The sequence below is a fragment of the Capsicum annuum genome, chromosome 3 (assembly GCF_002878395.1).
Source record: "Capsicum annuum cultivar UCD-10X-F1 chromosome 3, UCD10Xv1.1, whole genome shotgun sequence".
Lineage (NCBI taxonomy): Eukaryota > Viridiplantae > Streptophyta > Magnoliopsida > Solanales > Solanaceae > Capsicum > Capsicum annuum.
This window is the reverse complement of record NC_061113.1, coordinates 147,430,528-147,449,004: the sequence shown is the minus strand read 5'-3', so window position 1 is coordinate 147,449,004 and position 18,477 is coordinate 147,430,528.

Genomic DNA, 18,477 nt, shown 5'->3' with positions numbered 1-18,477 from the left:
CCAAATGGACCAAATAGTCATCAAAAGTATCACCAACCATAGAAAAATTGTTCATAAATACCTCAATGGTTTCTTTTTCCGTATCAGAGAATATCAACATCATTCATTTCTAAAAAGTGGCGGGAGCGTTACACAACCCTAATAGCATTCTGTTGAATTTAAAATTCCCAAAAGGGCAAGTAAAGGTTGTCCTTTCTTTGTTTTTGAGTGCAATAGTGATCTTATTATATCTTGAATACCCATCAAGAAAATAATACCAACCCCTTACTGCTAGCTGGTCCAGTATCTGATCCATAAAAGGCATGGTAAAATGGTCCTTCTGAGTCTATGTATTCAGCTTTATATAGTTCATGCACACTCTCCAACTTATGACTGGTCTTATTAGCTCTTGCTTATTTATCTCATTCAGTGGTACAATAATTCCTCCTTTCTTTAGGATACATTGAACAGGACTGACCCACTTACTATTCGTAATGGGTTAAACTACACTAGTATCAAACCACTAGATAATTTCTTCTTTACCACCTCTTGCATAGGAGGATTTAGTTGATGTTGATGCTTAATACTAGGAATATAGTTCGTTTTAAACTAGATTTTATGAGTACAATTGTCAGGCAGGCTAGCCACAATATCTGCAATGGTCAAACCTATAGCTCATTTAAACCTTTGCAACACTGATAACAATTCTTCTACCTTAGTCTCAATCAGGTCAACTGTAATAATCACCAAAAATGTATTGTCATCTGCCAAAAATGCATAGCACAAGTGAGATGAGAGGGCCTTCAACTCCAAGACCGGTGGCTTCTCAATAGACGGCCAAGCAAGATGAGTGGTTCTATTTTTAGATCCAAATCAAAATTCTTTGGATCATACATGTAAGAACCTCTCCTATACAACACACCCACTATCTCTTCATATTATTTAATTCCATCATTATCAAAATTCATTATCACCGCTGCTAATGACTCAATTCCAAGTCTCTCTTCAATAGGTACAACAACCTCATCAATAATATCATCTATGTTATTTATCACAGACATGACCCACAAATCATTAGATTGCTTCATTGATAGGCATACATTGAAGATCATTTGCTCATCGTGCAGTCTGAACTTCATCTATCCCAATTTCATATCAACCAGTGCCTTACCTATAGCTAGGAAGGGTCTACCCAAAATGATTGGGATTTGGAAGTTTACATCACAGTAAAGAATAACAAAATCAATCAGAAATATGATAGTTGCTTTATCACCAACCATCACAAGAATACCAACTATTCATTTCACTGTGAGTTCAGCCATCAACAGTCTCATCGATGTTGGCTTGGGTGATATCAATCCCAACTGCTTATAAACCACCAGAGGCATAAGATAATGTTGGCTCCTAAATCAAATAAAGCCTGAGAAAAGTTAAGGGACCCAATAGTTCATGGAATAATAAAGGCTCATGGGTCCTTCTTCTTCTCTACTAATGATCTAGAAGAAACAACATTACAGTGGTGTACAATGTCGGTGGGCTCAAAGCTCATCATCTATTTTCTAGTGACCAAATCATTCATGAACTTTACGTAAGTAGAAATTTTCTCTAATGCCTCAACAAGGGGAATATTGACAGATAGTTTTTTAAATATCGATAAGAACTTTTGGTATTTACCTTCTTCTTGTTATTTTTTAGCCTTTAGGGAAAAGGTGGGTGACGTCTCAGTATAGACTTCAACACCAACTCATAAACCTTTCCCTTCTCTTTATCTTTATCATAGTATGTTAAACACGTGGTGATTTTTTAGATCTTGCTATACATGTCTTAGCAACATCAATGTTATCACCATCACTCCTTGGCTCTTCCGCAACAGGCATGGAGTGATCTATGGTGGTTTTACCACTTCGAGTGGTTATGGTATAGGAATAAATATTATTTTTAAATTTTGCAGTGTATTGATGGAAGAGCGCTATGTTGCTTTTAATTTAATGTAGTATATTTAGCCATACTATAGCTCTAGTTATTTTATTGCTGTGGCATGCAACTCAACTTTTTGATGCAACCCAGATATGGCTGCCTTAATTTTATTAAGAAAGTTTTCTTGACTCTCTTGGCCTTTCACTAGCTTCAACAATATTGCTTCAATTATTGACTCAGTATCTCAGCTACCTGATGGAACATATCTTCACTTTTCCTTTAATAGTCATCTTTACACCTTTAATTACCATCTCTCTCTCTTCTTTTATCTCGATACTAATGTAGCGCCCTGATTTTCTGAATTAGAATGATACACAATGCTCATGACTCTGAGGGACCACAAACTAACCCATGACTGATATCTGTACCTGTACACTGCATAGATAATGTAATAATACGGAAAACATGAACATATAGGCCATAAAGTTCAACTGAATAAAGAATTTGTCAAAACATAACATTCATATGGGTGAAAGATACCCAAAATAGGTGAAGACTGAATCACATCTGAACATAAGTCTGAATACTAAATCTGAAAGCCTCTAAGTACTGTCTGAATAAGGAGTTCAAGGAATATGTCTCCAACTAACTTCGTCTAGGAAAGCTGAGCTGATATAATAAATGAAATAAAATAATATCGCCCTCGAATGGATGTGGACTCACTGCAACTCTGCGGCTAGATGCTACTGCTGATCTGGAGCTCGTGTCTCTGAACCTATGGTGAAATATGAAAGAAAGCACCATAGTGCAAATGCCTCAGTACAACTGGAGTACTGTATATACGAGTGAGGCAGGCTAATGCAAAAGGATTTACATGCATGAACAATGCTAACTGACTGACTGATACAAATGTGAGAGTGTAAACATACATATATAGTAACTAAGATCGTGGGTACGTGATAGCTAGATCTGTATGCTAATACATGGTTTAATGATAATTGACATAGCTGAAACTGTTGTTCTGATAACATGGGCGACTGTATCTGACAGTATTAAATTTGATGGAACTATCTGAGTTCTGTACTATAACTGAATTTGACTGCATCTGACAGTCCTGGTATACTGATATCTAAAGACCTATCTTAGTTCTTTTACTGAGACTGAGTATGAAACTGTGGGAGATAGTTGTTTAACCGACATGCCCCATGTATGCCATTATGGCTAAGATGGGGTCCAATCTCTGCCCTGACTAGAAGGGTGTCAATACAACTCCACTGGTAAGGACAACATGTGAGCTACCCTCATATAACAGGTAACTCTAGTGAGAATGGTAGGAACCCTCATATAACAGGTTAAGCCACCTCATCTACCCTCATATAACAGGCTACAATGTCTCAACCTATGCTGGCTACATAGTTCTGGAATGCAAGGATGACTGCTAAGAATCACACCCTTAAATACAGGTGAGTTCCAATCCTTGGGTTCATTCGGTGCTAACTCCTACTCCCATCTGAAGAGAATGAACATGATTTAACTGACTATACGTAAATAGAACTTACTAAATTCTGTTGACTGACAGAATATTATTGATATCTGATAATGGACTTAGACCATGAGGTTTCCTGAGTCACATGACTGACTGAATTCTACTGAATCATGGCTTGATTTTGTATATCGTGAAACATGACATGGCTCTAGGTACACAACTATAGTTTTTGGGTACGAATACCCCCAGGACTCGATAGAAGGAAACTGACATACATGACATGACTTGATCACAAGATTTGAGTCCACAATTCATAATATCATAAGAAGGGGATATCATATTTCATATAGTTATTCAACATCTTAAACATTGTAGGGAATGCATGGATATATTTCATGTACATATTATATATCTCCATTATCTTACATGCTTCATACCACCACAATAGCAGCACATGAAAAGCATGGGATTCATATTGAAGTATATAGCTAACATGGAATTGTCATTTAGACATCGTAGAACCATACAAACATGAATTTCTAGTATCCTAAGCATTTTATCAAACAACTTGCATGCATTCTTTAAGGCATAGGTGAGTTTCATACTTTCACCATATTAAACCACTTAAAGTTCATGGTTTTCAATTAAAAAACATATATATTCCATAAAAACACCTTTAGACATTACATTGAAACTTAAACAACAATCATTAATATGGTTCTTGAGATCTATGAACGGATTGGATCCACAGATGAACACTACGCATACCTTAGTGATTGAATCTTGAAAGAGATCTAATGTTTCTGAAGGTTCTTGAAGAAATCCTTAGGCTTTCCCTTGATTTTTATTGACTAGGGTTTAACCCTTTTGGGAAAGAATGTTCTTGTTCCTGAGGAGATGATCTTGAGAGGAAACCCTAATCTTGTGGTTGAAAGCATAAGAGAGGGTTTTTGAGATGCTTAACTGAATAAAAATGGGAAAAATTATGCCTCTTTAGGGTTATAAGTCATGGGAAGTGAAGGGAAAAGACCAAAATACCCTTATGAAATAAATTCTCTGTTGTTGAAAATAATAGCTGACGATATTTGTGACAAGGCATCAAAAATATGACAAGCAGTCAAAAATGTAGTCACACAGAAGCTGGATTCTTCCTATGGATGATGACATTTATGACATGGCATCAAAAATAAGGTAAGCCGTCAAAAATGTCGTCACACAGAATCTGGATTCTGCCTAAGGCTGACGACATTTGTGACATGGCATCAAAAATGTGGTAAGCCGTCAAAAATGTCGTCACACAGAAGCTGGATTCTGCCTAAGGCTGACGACATTTGTGAAATGACGTAAAAAATATGGTAAGCTACCATGAATGTCATCACTTATGAGCTGGTTTCTGCCTAAGGCTGACGACCTTCATGATAGGGCGTTACAAATGTGGTAAGCTACCACGAATGTCGTCACACCATTTCCAGCCTGACATGCTGGAGTAAAATAGGAATAACTCTTTGCTCCGATATCGAATTTAGGTGAAATTGGTATCGCTGGAAAGATAATTCAATTATATATCATTTGATAGGTCATGAGATCAAAAATTACAAGTATAATGAGAGATATGCTCATTTGAAGTTGACTATACGAATACCTTCTCAAGAATTCAATCAGTAAGGAATGTTTTGATTCGTCTGATAGATGGGAGTTATTTGAAGCCTTAATATACATCTAACTTACTCATAAAACTATAAAAGAACCATGATGTACTATTCATGAGCTTGGTATATGGCTCTAATATTGGTTTGGACTTTTTAGGGTATTACAATATCTCCCCCATGGAAACATTCGTCCTCGAATAATGACTGCCTGTGAGGGGAGAATAGATAAAACAATGCATAAACTGATCATGCTCAACTGTCACATGATTTTTGGAATGAATTGAATTCTAAACTAAATATAGCCCAACTGAACATGCATATCTGATGCATGACTGATAAGATGAACTCATCAATACATGATAAGCTATGCACTAATACTTGATACCAATTTTATACTAGAATTTTGAACATGTAACTGAATAAGCTTAAGAAATATGGTTACCTCGAGCAAAGTATGAATTAGTGGAGAAAAGATAAGAGTACTTAGTTCACATGTCTGCTTCTGCTTCCCAAGTAGCTCCCTCCATGGAATAATTCCTCCAAAGAACCTTGACTAGAGGGACTTCTTTTTTCCTCAGCCTATGAGTCTGATAGTCAAGGATTTTGAATGGAATCTCTTCATAAGAGAGGCTATTCTGAATGTCAACGCTCTAAATAGGGACTACAACTGCTGGGTCACATATGCACTTCTTGTGCAAAGAGATATTGAAGACTGGATGAACTGAGGCTAGATTTGAAGGCAATTCGAGCTCAAGGCTACCTTGTTAAAGCTACTAAGAATCCTGAAGGGGACGATATATTGGGGATTGAGCTTTCCCTTCTTGCCGAATCTCTTCACTCCCTTCATAGGAGAGATATTGAGATAAACATAGTCATCGACCTCGAATTCGAGATCCTTTCTACAAACATCCGCATAGGACATCTGTCGGCTCTGTGCAGCCCGGAGTCTTTCTCTGATTAACTAAAATTTCTCTAAGGAATCAAATACTAAGTTAGGCCCTATGACTGCGGTCTCTCTAACTTTGAACCAACTGATTAGAGACCTACATATCCTACCTTAGAGAGCTTCGAATAAAGCCATCTGAATACTGGAGGGATAGCTGTTGTTGTACACAAACTCAATCAAAGGCAAGTGGTCATCGTAGCTTCCCTTGAAATCAATTGCACACGCCCTTAGCATATCTTCTAGAGTCTGAATGGTCCTTTCTACTTGATCATCTGTTTGACGATAAAATGCTGTACTGAGATAAACTTGGGTACTAAGACCCTTTTTGAATGCTTTCCAAAAGTAAGAGGTGAACTGGGTACCTCTATTTGAGATGATAGATAGTGGAACATCGTGTAATTTGACCAACTCCCTGATATAGATTTTGGCATAATCCTTGGCTGAGTAAGAGGTATGACCTGGAAGGAAATGAGCTAACTTGGTCATTCTATCTACAATGACCCAAACTGAATTATGCTGATGACGTGTTCTAGGCAAACCCATCACGAAGTCCATGTTTATTTCTTCCCACTTCCAAGTAGGAATAGTGAACTCCTGCATGGAACCACTAGGTTTCTGATGCTCTATCTTAATCTGCTGACATGTACAATACTTAACCACAAACTCTGCAACTTCCCTCTTCATCCCACTCCACCAATAGATCTCCCACAAGTTGTGGTACATCTTAGTGGACCTTGGATGAATAGAGTATCGCACACCATACGCTTCTGCAAGAATTCGTTACCTTAAGTCATCTACATCGAGAACAGACAGACGACCTTGACGATGAAGAACACCATCTCCTCCTTGGGAGAAAACCTCTACTTTCTGACTCTAAACTAACTCGTTTAGCTTGACAAGGCTAGGATCCCTGTTTTGCTTCTCTTTCACTTCAGAAACTAGAGATGACTCTGAACTACTCTGAATACATACCCTACTCTCTGAAGAGTCGACTAAGTAAACACCTAGTCTGGCAAGCTGATTAAACTCCTGAGCTAATTTCTTCTTACTATCCTCAATATGGGAAACACTACCCATGGACATTTTACAGAGTGCATCGGCCACTACATTGGCCTTGACACGATGATAAAAAACACTCATGTCATAATCCTTCAAGAACTCTAACCACCTTCTCTGATGAAGATTGAGATCTTTCTGGGAAAATACATACTGAAAGCTCTTATGATCTATGAAGACATCTACATGAACACCGTATAGATAATGACTCCAAATCTGTAAGGCAAAGACAACTGCTGCTAACTCAAGGTCATGAGTAGGATAATTATTCTCATGGGGCTTTAACTATCTAGAGGCATAGGATATGACTGTACTATATTGCATGAGGACACAACCTAAACCTACTCTGGATGCATCAGAATATACTACAAATCCATCAAAATCATAAGGTTCTGACCACTGAAACATGACCTTATTTTTAGTCAATCTGGACATAGGAGATGCAATAGAATAAAATCCCTCGACAAACCATCAATAATAACCAGCCAAACACAAGAAACTCCTGATATCTGATGGAGAGACAAGGCGAGGCCAGTTTCTTACACTTTGGTTTTCTGAGGATTACTCTAATGCCATCACCAAAAACAATCTGTCCAAGGAATTCTACTAAATTCAGACAAAATTCACACTTACTGAACTTGGCGAACAACTGGTGATCCCTGAGAGTCTGAAGAACAATTATGAGATGGTCTGAATGATCACGCTCTGTGCGAGAATAGACCAAAATATTGTCTATGAACACCCAGTTCATCAAATCCATGAAAGCTGTAGGGGCATTGGTAAGACCAAAGCACATAACTAGAAATTGAAAGTGACCATACCGAGTATGAAAAGTTGTCTTTGAAATGTCACATTCTCTAACTATGAGCTAATGATAGCCTGATCTGAGGTGTATCTTGGAGAAATAACTGGCACCCTAAAGTTGGTCAAATAATTCGTTTATCCTAGGCAGTGGATACCTATTCTTAATCGTGACTTTGTTGAGCTGACACTAATCAATACATATTCTAAGAGAACCATTTTTCTTACACATGAATAAAACTGGCATACCCCATGGGGATATACTAGGCCTAATGAATCCCTTATCTAAGAGATCCCTCAACTGATCTTTCAGTTCCTTGAGTTCTACTTGTGCCATTCTATATGGCAGAATACAAATAGGCTGAGTATCTGGGAGAAGGTCTATGTCAAAGTCTATTTCCCTTTCGAGAGGAATGCCTGGAAGATCTTCAAGAAAGACATCTGAATATTCACTAATAATTGGGACTGATTCGAGGCTGGGAGATTCAGAACTGGAATCCTTAATATGCACGAGATGATACACACACCCCTTAGAAATCATTTTTATTGCCCGAAGGTAGGAAATAAGCTGACCCCTAAAAGATAAAGTACTACCCTTCCACTCTAGGACGAGCTCATTTGGAAACTAAAATTGAACTATCCTATTTCTGCAGTCGACTATGGCATAGCAGGAATGAAGCCAATCCATGCTGAGAATGACATCAAAATTAGTCATCTCTAACTCGACTAAATCTACTGATGTAGATTTCTAAAATATCATAACCGAGTAGTTCCTATATACCTGCCGAGCTATGATAGTTTTACCTACTTGGGTAGATATTGAAAAGGGCTCTGCTAAAATTTTGGGACTAATTCTGAAATCGTCTGCTATGTATGGAGTGACAAAAGACAAGGATGGACCTGGGTCTAGCAAAGCATAAATATAAACATGGAAAATCTATAACATACCAGTAATGACATCAGGAGAATTTTCCTGATCTTGTCGGGTCTGAAGAGCATAGAGTCTATTTGGGCGTTGCCCACTAGTAACACTGGAAGTGGCACCCTATAGGTTCGGGCGACCAGACTGAGCTGTGGAACAATTCTGCTGATCCTGAGGACCTGGCTGAGGATAGTCCCTAACTTTGTGGCATGACTTGCCATAACCAAAACAAATGCCTTGACGTGCTCTACATACAACCTGATAGTGCTTACCGTAGGTCTGACACTGAGGATAAGTATGGGCACTGCTAACACTGCTCTGAGATTTAGAGCCTGGTGCCCTGTCTCTGTTGCCGTCCCTGAACTTTAGCACTGGGGCACTAGTGGAGGAAGAGGTTGGAACTGTTAACTTAGGATGAAACTACGACCAATTTCCTCCTTTTGATTTTGGCTGATCAAAATTAAAATTGCCTGCTCTTGCTCTCTTATTCTACCTCTCCCTAGTCTTAACCTTCTGCTTCTCTATCTATTGAGCGTGGGTCATACGCCTGACTAAAGTCATATCACTGTTTAGCATCGTAGATCTACACTGATTCACCATGCTATCGTTCACCCCTAATAAAAACTTGCTCATCTTAGCCCTATTGTCTGCAACCACATAAGGGGAATACCTGGCTAGCTGAGTAAATCTGAGAGAATACTCCCTAACCATCATATTCCCCTGCCTGAGGTTGATGAACTCAAGAATTTTTGCTTCCCTCAACTTTTGGGGAAAGAATCTATCTAAGAAAGCCGTAAGAAATTCCTCCCACCCAATGGGACCTGTTCCATCTACCTTCTTGGACTTTCACTGTTTGTACCAAGTGTGAGCCACATCTTACAACTGATATGCAGCTAACTTAGTACTCTAAATAAAAGTAACACCCATGATGTCAATGACCTTCTAAACTTGGTCAATAAACTCCTGAGGATCTTCATCAGACTTAGACCCATAGAAAGAGGAGGGGTTCATTTGGGTGAAGTCCTGAATCCTAGCTGCTGCGGAATTTGCCACTAGATTGGCCGGAATAGCTGGTGGCCTTTTATTTTGTGCAGCCACAGACTGAGTAAGTGTGGTGAATACAGTTCTAAACTCTGCATGAGAAAAATATTCGCCTAAATGATCTTCGGGCTGAGGAGCTGGCTAGTTTTTTCTCTTTAGGGCCATATTCTGAAACAAGAGAAGAATAGATTGGACTGGGAGTTTGACTTGGGGTTATGCTCACTAGGACAACATGAATACTGAAAGAAGGGAAACTGTTCCTAAAATATCTTATAGCCTCTTGTACATAAATGTGGCGCACAACACACCGATGTACAAGACTCTACTAGATGCGGCTTTCAGACTTCCTAGGACTCTATTGAACCTAAGGCTCTGATACCAAGTTTGTAATGCCCCAATTTTCTGAATCAAAATGCTACACGGTGCTCATGACCCCAAGGGACCACAAGCTAACCCATGATTGATATCTGTACCTATACACTACATATATAATGTAATAATGAGAAAAAGATGAACATGTCGGCCATAAGGTTCAACTAAATAAAGAATTTGTCAAAACATAACATCCATATGGGTGAAAGATACCCAAAATAGCTAAAGACTGAATCAAATCTGAACATAAGTCTTAATACTGAATCTGAAAGCCTCTAAGTACTATTTGAATAAGGAGCTGAAGGAACATGTCTCCAACTAACTCCATCTAGCAAAACTGAGCTGATATAATAAATAAAATAAAATAATATCGCCCTTGAATAGATGAGGACTCACTACAACTCTACGGCTGGATGCTACTGCTGATCTAGAGTTGGTGTCTCTGAACCTATGGTGTAACATGAAAGAAAGTACCATAGCACAAATGCGTCAGTACAACTGGAGTACTGAGTATACGAGTGAGGCAGCCTAATGCAAAAGGGTTTACATGCATGAACAATGCTAACTAACTGACTGATATGAACGTGAGAGTGTAAACATACATACATAGTAACTAAGATCATGTGTATGTGATAGATATCTTTGCACGCTAATACATGGTTTACTAATAACTGACATGGCTGAAACTGTAGTTCTGATAACATAGGCGACTGTATCTGACTGTCTTAAATCTGATGGAACTATCTGAGTTCTGCACTATAACTGAATTTGGCTGTATCTGATAGTCCTAGTATACAGATATTTTAAGACCTATCTGAGTTCTTTTACTGAGATTGAGTCTAAAACTGTGGGAGGAAGTTATTTAACCGATATGCCCCATGTGTTCCATTATGGCTAAGATGGGGTCCAATCTCTGCCCTGAATGGAAGGGTATGAATACCACGTTATTGGTAAGGAAAATATGTGAGCAACCCTCATATAACAGGTAACTCTAGTGGGAACGGTGGGAACCCTCATATAACAGGTTAAGCTACCTCATCTACCCTCTTATAATAGGCTGCAATGTCTAAACCTACGCTGTCTACATAGTTCTAGAACGCAAGGATGATTACTAAGAATCACACCCTCATATACAGGTGAGTTCCCATCCTTGGGTTCACTCGGTGCTAACTCCTACTTCCATCTATGAGACTGAACATGATTTAACTGACTGTACATAAGTGGAACTTACTGAATTCTGTTAACTGATGGAATACTACTAATATCTAATAACTGACTGAGACCATAAGGTTTCCTGAGTTACATGACTAACTAAATTCTACTGAATCATTACTTGATTTTGTATATCACAAAATATGACATAGCTATAGGCACAAAACTATAGATTTTGGGTACGAATACCCCCATGACTCAATAGAAAGAAACTTACACACATGACATGAGTTGATCACAAGATTTTGAGTCCACAATTAATAATATCAGAAGTAGGGGATATCTTATTTCATATAGTTATTCAATATCTTAAACATTGTAGGGAATGCATGAATATATTTTGTGTACATATTGTATATCTCCATTATCTTACATGCTTCATACCACCACAATAGCAATACCTGAAAAGCATGGGATTCATATTTAAGTATATAGCTAACATGGACTTGTGATTTAGACATTGTAGAACCATACAAACATGAATTTTTAGCATCCTAAGAATTTTATCAAACAACTTGCATGCATTCTATAAGACATAGGTGAGTTTAATACTTGCACCATATTAAACCACCTAAAGTTCATGGTTTTCAATAAACAAACATATATATTCCATGAAAACACCTTTACACATCACATTTAAACTTAAAAAAACAATCGTCATCATGTACATACTCATATCACCACAAAAAGTTTACAAAATAATATTTAAAACATGGTTCTTGAGCTCTATGAATGGATTGGATCCATAGATGAACACTGTGCATAGCTTAGTGATTGAATCATGAAAGAGATCTAATGTTTTTAAAGGTTCCTGAAGAAATCCTTAGGATTGCCCTTGATTTTTCATGACTAGGGTTTAACCCCTTTGGGAAAGATTGTTCTTGTTCCTGAGGAGTTGATCTTGAGAGGAAACCCTAATCTTGTGGTTGAAAGTGTAAGAGAGGGTTTTTAAGATGCTTAAATTAAGAAAAATGGGAAAAATTACACCTCTTTAGGGTTATAAGTCCTGGAAAGTGAAGGGAAAAGACAAAAATACCCTTATAAAATAAATTCCCAGTTGCTGAAAATAATAGCTAACGACATTTGTTACAAGGCGTCAATAATATAACAAGCCGTCAAAAATGTCATCACACATTCTGCCTAAGGCTTACGACCTTTGTGACATGGAATCAAAAATATGGTAAGCCATCAAAAATGTCATCACATAGAAGCTGGATTTTGCCTAAGGCTAACGATATTTGTGACATGGCATCAAAAATGTTGTTAGCCATCAAAAACGTCATCACACAAAAGCTGGATTCTGCCTAAGGCTGACGACATTTGTGACATGCAGTCAAAAATATAGAAAGCTACCATGAATTTCGTCACTTGTGAGATGGTTTCTTCCTAAGGCTGACGACCTTCATAATAGGGCATCACAAATGTGGTAAGATATCACGAATGTTGTCACACTAATTCCAGCCTGACATGCTGGAGTAAAATAGGAATAACTCTTTTCTCTGATATCAGATTTAGGTGAAATTGTATTGTTGGAAATATAATTCAACTATATATTTGTTGATAGGTCATGAGCTTAAAAATTACAAGTATAATGAGAGATATGCTTGTTTGAAGTTGACTATACCAATATCCTTCTCAAGAATTCAATCGGTAAGGAATGTTTTGATTCGTCTAATAGCTGGGAGTAATTTGAAGCCTTAATATACATCTAATTTACTCATAAAACTATAAAATAACCATGATGTACTATGCATGAGGTTGGTACATGGCTCTAATAATGGTTTGGATTTTTTGGGGTATTACAACCAATCACCATAATAGTTTAGACCTTGGTTTCCTTGCCTTTTGTCTTGGAAAACCTCTACTTCTCAATCCAAATACTTTTCTTCCTTAACAACATTAGACTCATAAGTCTTAGAAGTAGACCTATGTGCTCCTATGCATTCACTTTTTCCAAAATTTATCGCTGTAAATTATTTCGTAAGCAACCTAATATTCATTTTGAGCTATGCCATTTTATGTGGTACCGAATCATCCCCAACTCTATAATAACTAGAAACTCCAACAGCATACATACCAACACCTTTATTATCTTTCTAAGTGTGCCGTCCTCGATTATTGACTGAGATCTCATCTAGCATATTTTGTGCCATATCCCAACAAAGATGCATCAATAAACCTCTAGACACTGTGTCTACTATTTCCCTATAATGTATATTTAGGGATATGTAGAATATCTCCATTGAATTAGACCTTGGAATTCGGTGATTAGGTACCATGTTTAACTTTTTTTTCTAATTAAAACTATACCTCATACATTGACTCGATAGGCAACTACCGAAAATTATAAATCTCATCTTGTAGCTTTAGTATCCTAGCAAGAGGAAAGAATTAGTTCAAAAAATATCTACTCAACTCATTCCAAGTCATGATTGATCCTCTAAGAAGTTCCCCTAACCTCAGTGATGCTTTTCCAGTCAGAGAAAAAGAAAACAACCACAACTTTAATGCTTTGTGATGCACCCTAGAATGGTATACAAAGTATAAATCCAAGTAAAATTGGCAAGATACATATTTGCATCATCTATTGACAACCCCAAAAATACACCCTTTAAATTTAGCAGTTATATCATTGTACTGGTAATATGGAACTTTACATTTGGGGGTAAAGTAAGAGGAATAATGGCTTCTATCTCAAAAGGCTCAACATATCCCATATCCTTATCTTAATCATATGGTGGTAGATATTGATAAGATGGGATCACTCGAGATCTTCCACCAAGTTCTCTATCTCGATCACCGTCGAGTGCTACTCGACGATCAGCCACTGGTCTTGGCCTAGCTAGCTCTACGTGTTGAGCCGCCTAGGCTTCCTTAGTTGCTCTTCTCTTATGTTCAGTTGCTTCTGCTAACAACAACTCTATCTATCTATTAATAATATTCAGTGGATCACTTTGAGCAGGGAGAGGTACAACAAGAGGGTCATCTTGAACCCCTTCTAACTCACCTGCCAGTACTTGTTCACTCACTATACAATTTGGCTATAGTAATTTTTCTGGTTCAGGATTCAATGGGAGAAAAGGATTACCTCGACTCCTAGTATTAGGCATGCACCAGTGTATACCCAACTAAGAATAGAAAATAAAAAGGCCAAAATATCAACAAATCCAATCAACAATTCAACACCGTGTTCCCCAAAAATGGAACTAAAGTTTGATAACGCCCAAAACTAACCTTTAAAGAAGTAAGATATGATTGATGTCTAATATATTAACCCAAACTAGGTTGGGGTCAAACCCACTAGAAAGGCATAGAATTATATATTAAACTTGATGAATCCATGTGCAGTGCAAAAAAGTAAATGAGGGATTTGAAAGTCAAAGTAACACATAACCAAACTTGAGTACTTGAGGTTGTAAACAATAGAAGACGAACACTAGGACTGTGATCCCTCTGACTTTTAACTCCGTAAGATTCTTGTGTTCAATTCAGATATTTCATGCTATGCATGCAAAGTCTTAAAAGTTATGTATTACTAATCATTTGTGAATGTGTTTATAAACCTCACCCTTCACCTTTTGAGTCTTAGGGCATCGTCTTACTATCCCTTGTCCTTTAACCAAGTACAACTTTCACCTTTTGGATCTTGAGTTAATTAGACGAGGGTTGATAGCCCCAAATCATAGTCGTAATCCTATTTACCAATCTCAAACTCCGAGGATGATCTCAAATTTAGGTGATTCCCAAGCTTCCTTAATAGCTTAGAAGATAGTTAATATAAAGAATATTACAATATATAAAACCATAGCAATCTAGATGAATCTACTATTTCTCCTACTTTATTAATCCGCTAAGGTGCTCATAACCCTAGTTAAGGATTTAGCCACTAATGCATATGAAACAATCTAGGGAAATCATTGAAGACATGTAATTAATTGCACAATGATGAAGGAGTAAAATTCAAAATCTCTAATTTAATATGAAACCAAAAACCGAAGAAAAAAATATTGAGTATCACTAAGTCAAAGTATGTAAAAAGTATCGATAGTGTGTACCCTATTAAAATAATAACCATAGGGTATTTATAGTATCACAAAATAATAAATAAATTCCAATTAAAACAAAATAGGAAACTTATTTTGAAACTGGTTACGCTTCTTGAAAATATGTCGTTACGTCTGATTATGACTCGTTTCATATTGCCGTAGCTCTCTTTGGGTTTGAATCATTGTAACTCGTATAGTCATCTTACGAGTCGTATGTTGCTAATCGTAGTCACTCCAGTAGCTTTTCACCTTAGGGAACTTGTGTCTGTTATCTTTACGACTTCTTACCATTACTCCTCGTCAGTCTTTATGACTCGTGGTCTTTACTCATCACCACTAGAGCATCAATCTTCAGAACTTTTTACACTAGCCACAGTACGATTTCTAACTATAAGTCATAGTCTAACTTTACGGATTGTAACCTTCTATTACTTCTTTTTTGGGATTCATCCTTGCTCATTGTTATCTTTATGGTTTCACACCATGACTTATCATTACTCCTTATAAGTCGTGGTCAGTCTTTAGTTAGTTTTTCAGCTTTAGCTTTTGCCACTTTTATCCTTAAAAGTTTTGCTATGAGTCGTAAGGTGTCTTAACGATGTGTATCTTATCTAGTACTTCAATATTTTAGAGAATTTTCTCATAGTTTTTATTCCAGGCCACTTTCTACCTTATTTCCTTGCAATACATACAAAACACACATCATATCCGATGAAATAACCTAAGTCAATGCATAATTTCACCATTTTAAGCATCAAATGTTCCATGAAACCATAACACATTAGGTTCTCGAGACACCTGAGCCTATTTTGAATTATTGGTAAGAAATTTAAGAAATTGGAAATTGGATGTAGTACCCATATTTTGTTGAAACAACCTCAGATGGAAACTTTGATTACACAATTGAGTTTAGAACATCAAATTTGGTATGGTTACATAGTTCATTTATTTCTATAGGATTTTGTATGAATCCCAAGGGCTTGGAAAAAACTTGGAAAATTTTCTAAGATCAAATGTGATCTGCTGTAACTATATTGTAAGCCAATGACCGCGATCTCCATACCCTTGGCAGGAAGATAGTATGACGTGTTGATCATGTTGCAATCATGCCTAGAGTGTGTAGCCTCAGATAGTGTAATTGAATTAAGCATATTGTGATCATGACTAGTGTGTGTAGCTTCAGATGCTACGATCGTAGGTCGTAAGCTACAATAGCAGGACCTGAGGACCTAGTATGGGTATAAATCTACTTCTTAGGTCATAATTCAAGATATTTATCATCTACTTATTGAGAACTTAAACCCTAAATAGTGAGATTATGTGGGTGAAACACCCTAAACTTTGACTCTTAGAAAAAATTTCCAAAGTTTGAGACTCTAGGAAAAGTACGACTCATGGATACTAGTCGTATCCTACGATATAGTTTGGGGTATCTCTTCACATCTATTGGTCAAGAAGTTTTGGATGGGTTCAATCCAAGATAAAAATAGGCATCATATGAGTCATATAATAGGGTAAAAGTGCTATCTTGCATATAGTATGACGACCTAAGGTTAGTCTAGTGGATTTAATTCTTTCCAAGGTATGGTTTAGGGTACCTTGCATACCTTTGGGCACGAGTTTGGTATAGTTGTCTTAAGATGACCAGTGTGGAGGTCTATGGTGAGGTTCAGGGTACAAATTAGGATACCACTCACACCCTAGGGTACGATTTAGATAGGTAAGTCATACCCTCATAGGAGTTGGTTTTAAGTTTTTAAGATGAGGGCTTTTTAGACATCTCCCATCCCAAAACCCATATGTCCCCAGGTTATATAACTCATTGTATCCTCTCATAACACTTTTTGGAAGATAAAAACATTCAAAAAGCACTCTCTCTCTCTCTCTCTCTCGAAGATTGGAGGATAGGGTTTCTACAAGTATTCTTCGAAGGGCTCAAGAGTCAATTTTCTTTCTATGAATCATCTTGTATAAGGAAAGTTACTCCTCCCTCATTATTAGTTCTAACTAAAGGCATATTTTAATGAGTTTTAAACATTGATTTTTTATCATGAATGGTAGTTTTACAAACTAATGTTGAGGGCCTTGATGCATATTGATGGCTATTGTTTACTCTTGGCTTAAACTATGTTTTCACATGTTTTTGGTGGTGGTTTGCATATGTGGATGCTCGTTGGTTAGGGTTTAACAAATTGGTCATGGTTAACCCTAAATTTGATGGTTTATGCTTTTATTTTTTTCTTGGTAAAGGTATGTCCTCAACGAGTTTGATAAAATGCCTATGAAAATGTTTTACTCTATTGTTGAACTTTAATTTAAGATATTTCATGGTATAGTTTGGTAATGGAACCCAAAAATGGTTTTTCCATAGGTTTATATTGTTTTGTATTGGTTGAATGGTTTGAATGGCTAAAATTGTTTGAATGGTTAAAATGGTTTTAAACGGTATGCATTGTTTGGAATGGTTAAATGTTAAGGCCTTGGTGGATATAAATGAAATAATGAAAACCTTGTGGGGGTTCACAGGGATTCCCCAAGTGAATGAAATAAGGAAATTGGTTTGAATGATGAATATCTTATAGGGTACATGGGAATCTCCTAATTAAAACATAATAATGAAATACTTGTGGGGTACATGGGAATCTCCCAAGTACGCCCAATAATGATGTACTTGTGAGGTACATGGGAATCTCCAAGTAAACTTATTAATGTAACCTATGGGGTACATAGGAATACCCTAAAGTTAGCTAAAGACATTCCTTGTAAGTTATAGTCAGTATGATGATACCACTTGTAATAGCCTTGATCAATAATAATAAAATTGGTGTTTTGGTTATGCGGTAATAGTTTTAATAAGGGAATAATGGTAAGTTGTGATAGTTAATGGTGAAGGTGGGAGTTCAATGGACAAACACTAGAAACTCATGTTTGCCGACACAAGAATTAGTCATGGAGACCATATACTTAAGGGGTACATAGGAATCCCATAACACTTTTATATATGTATCATGGAGAGCAAAGGGCACATAGGAATCCCTTACTTCTATGGT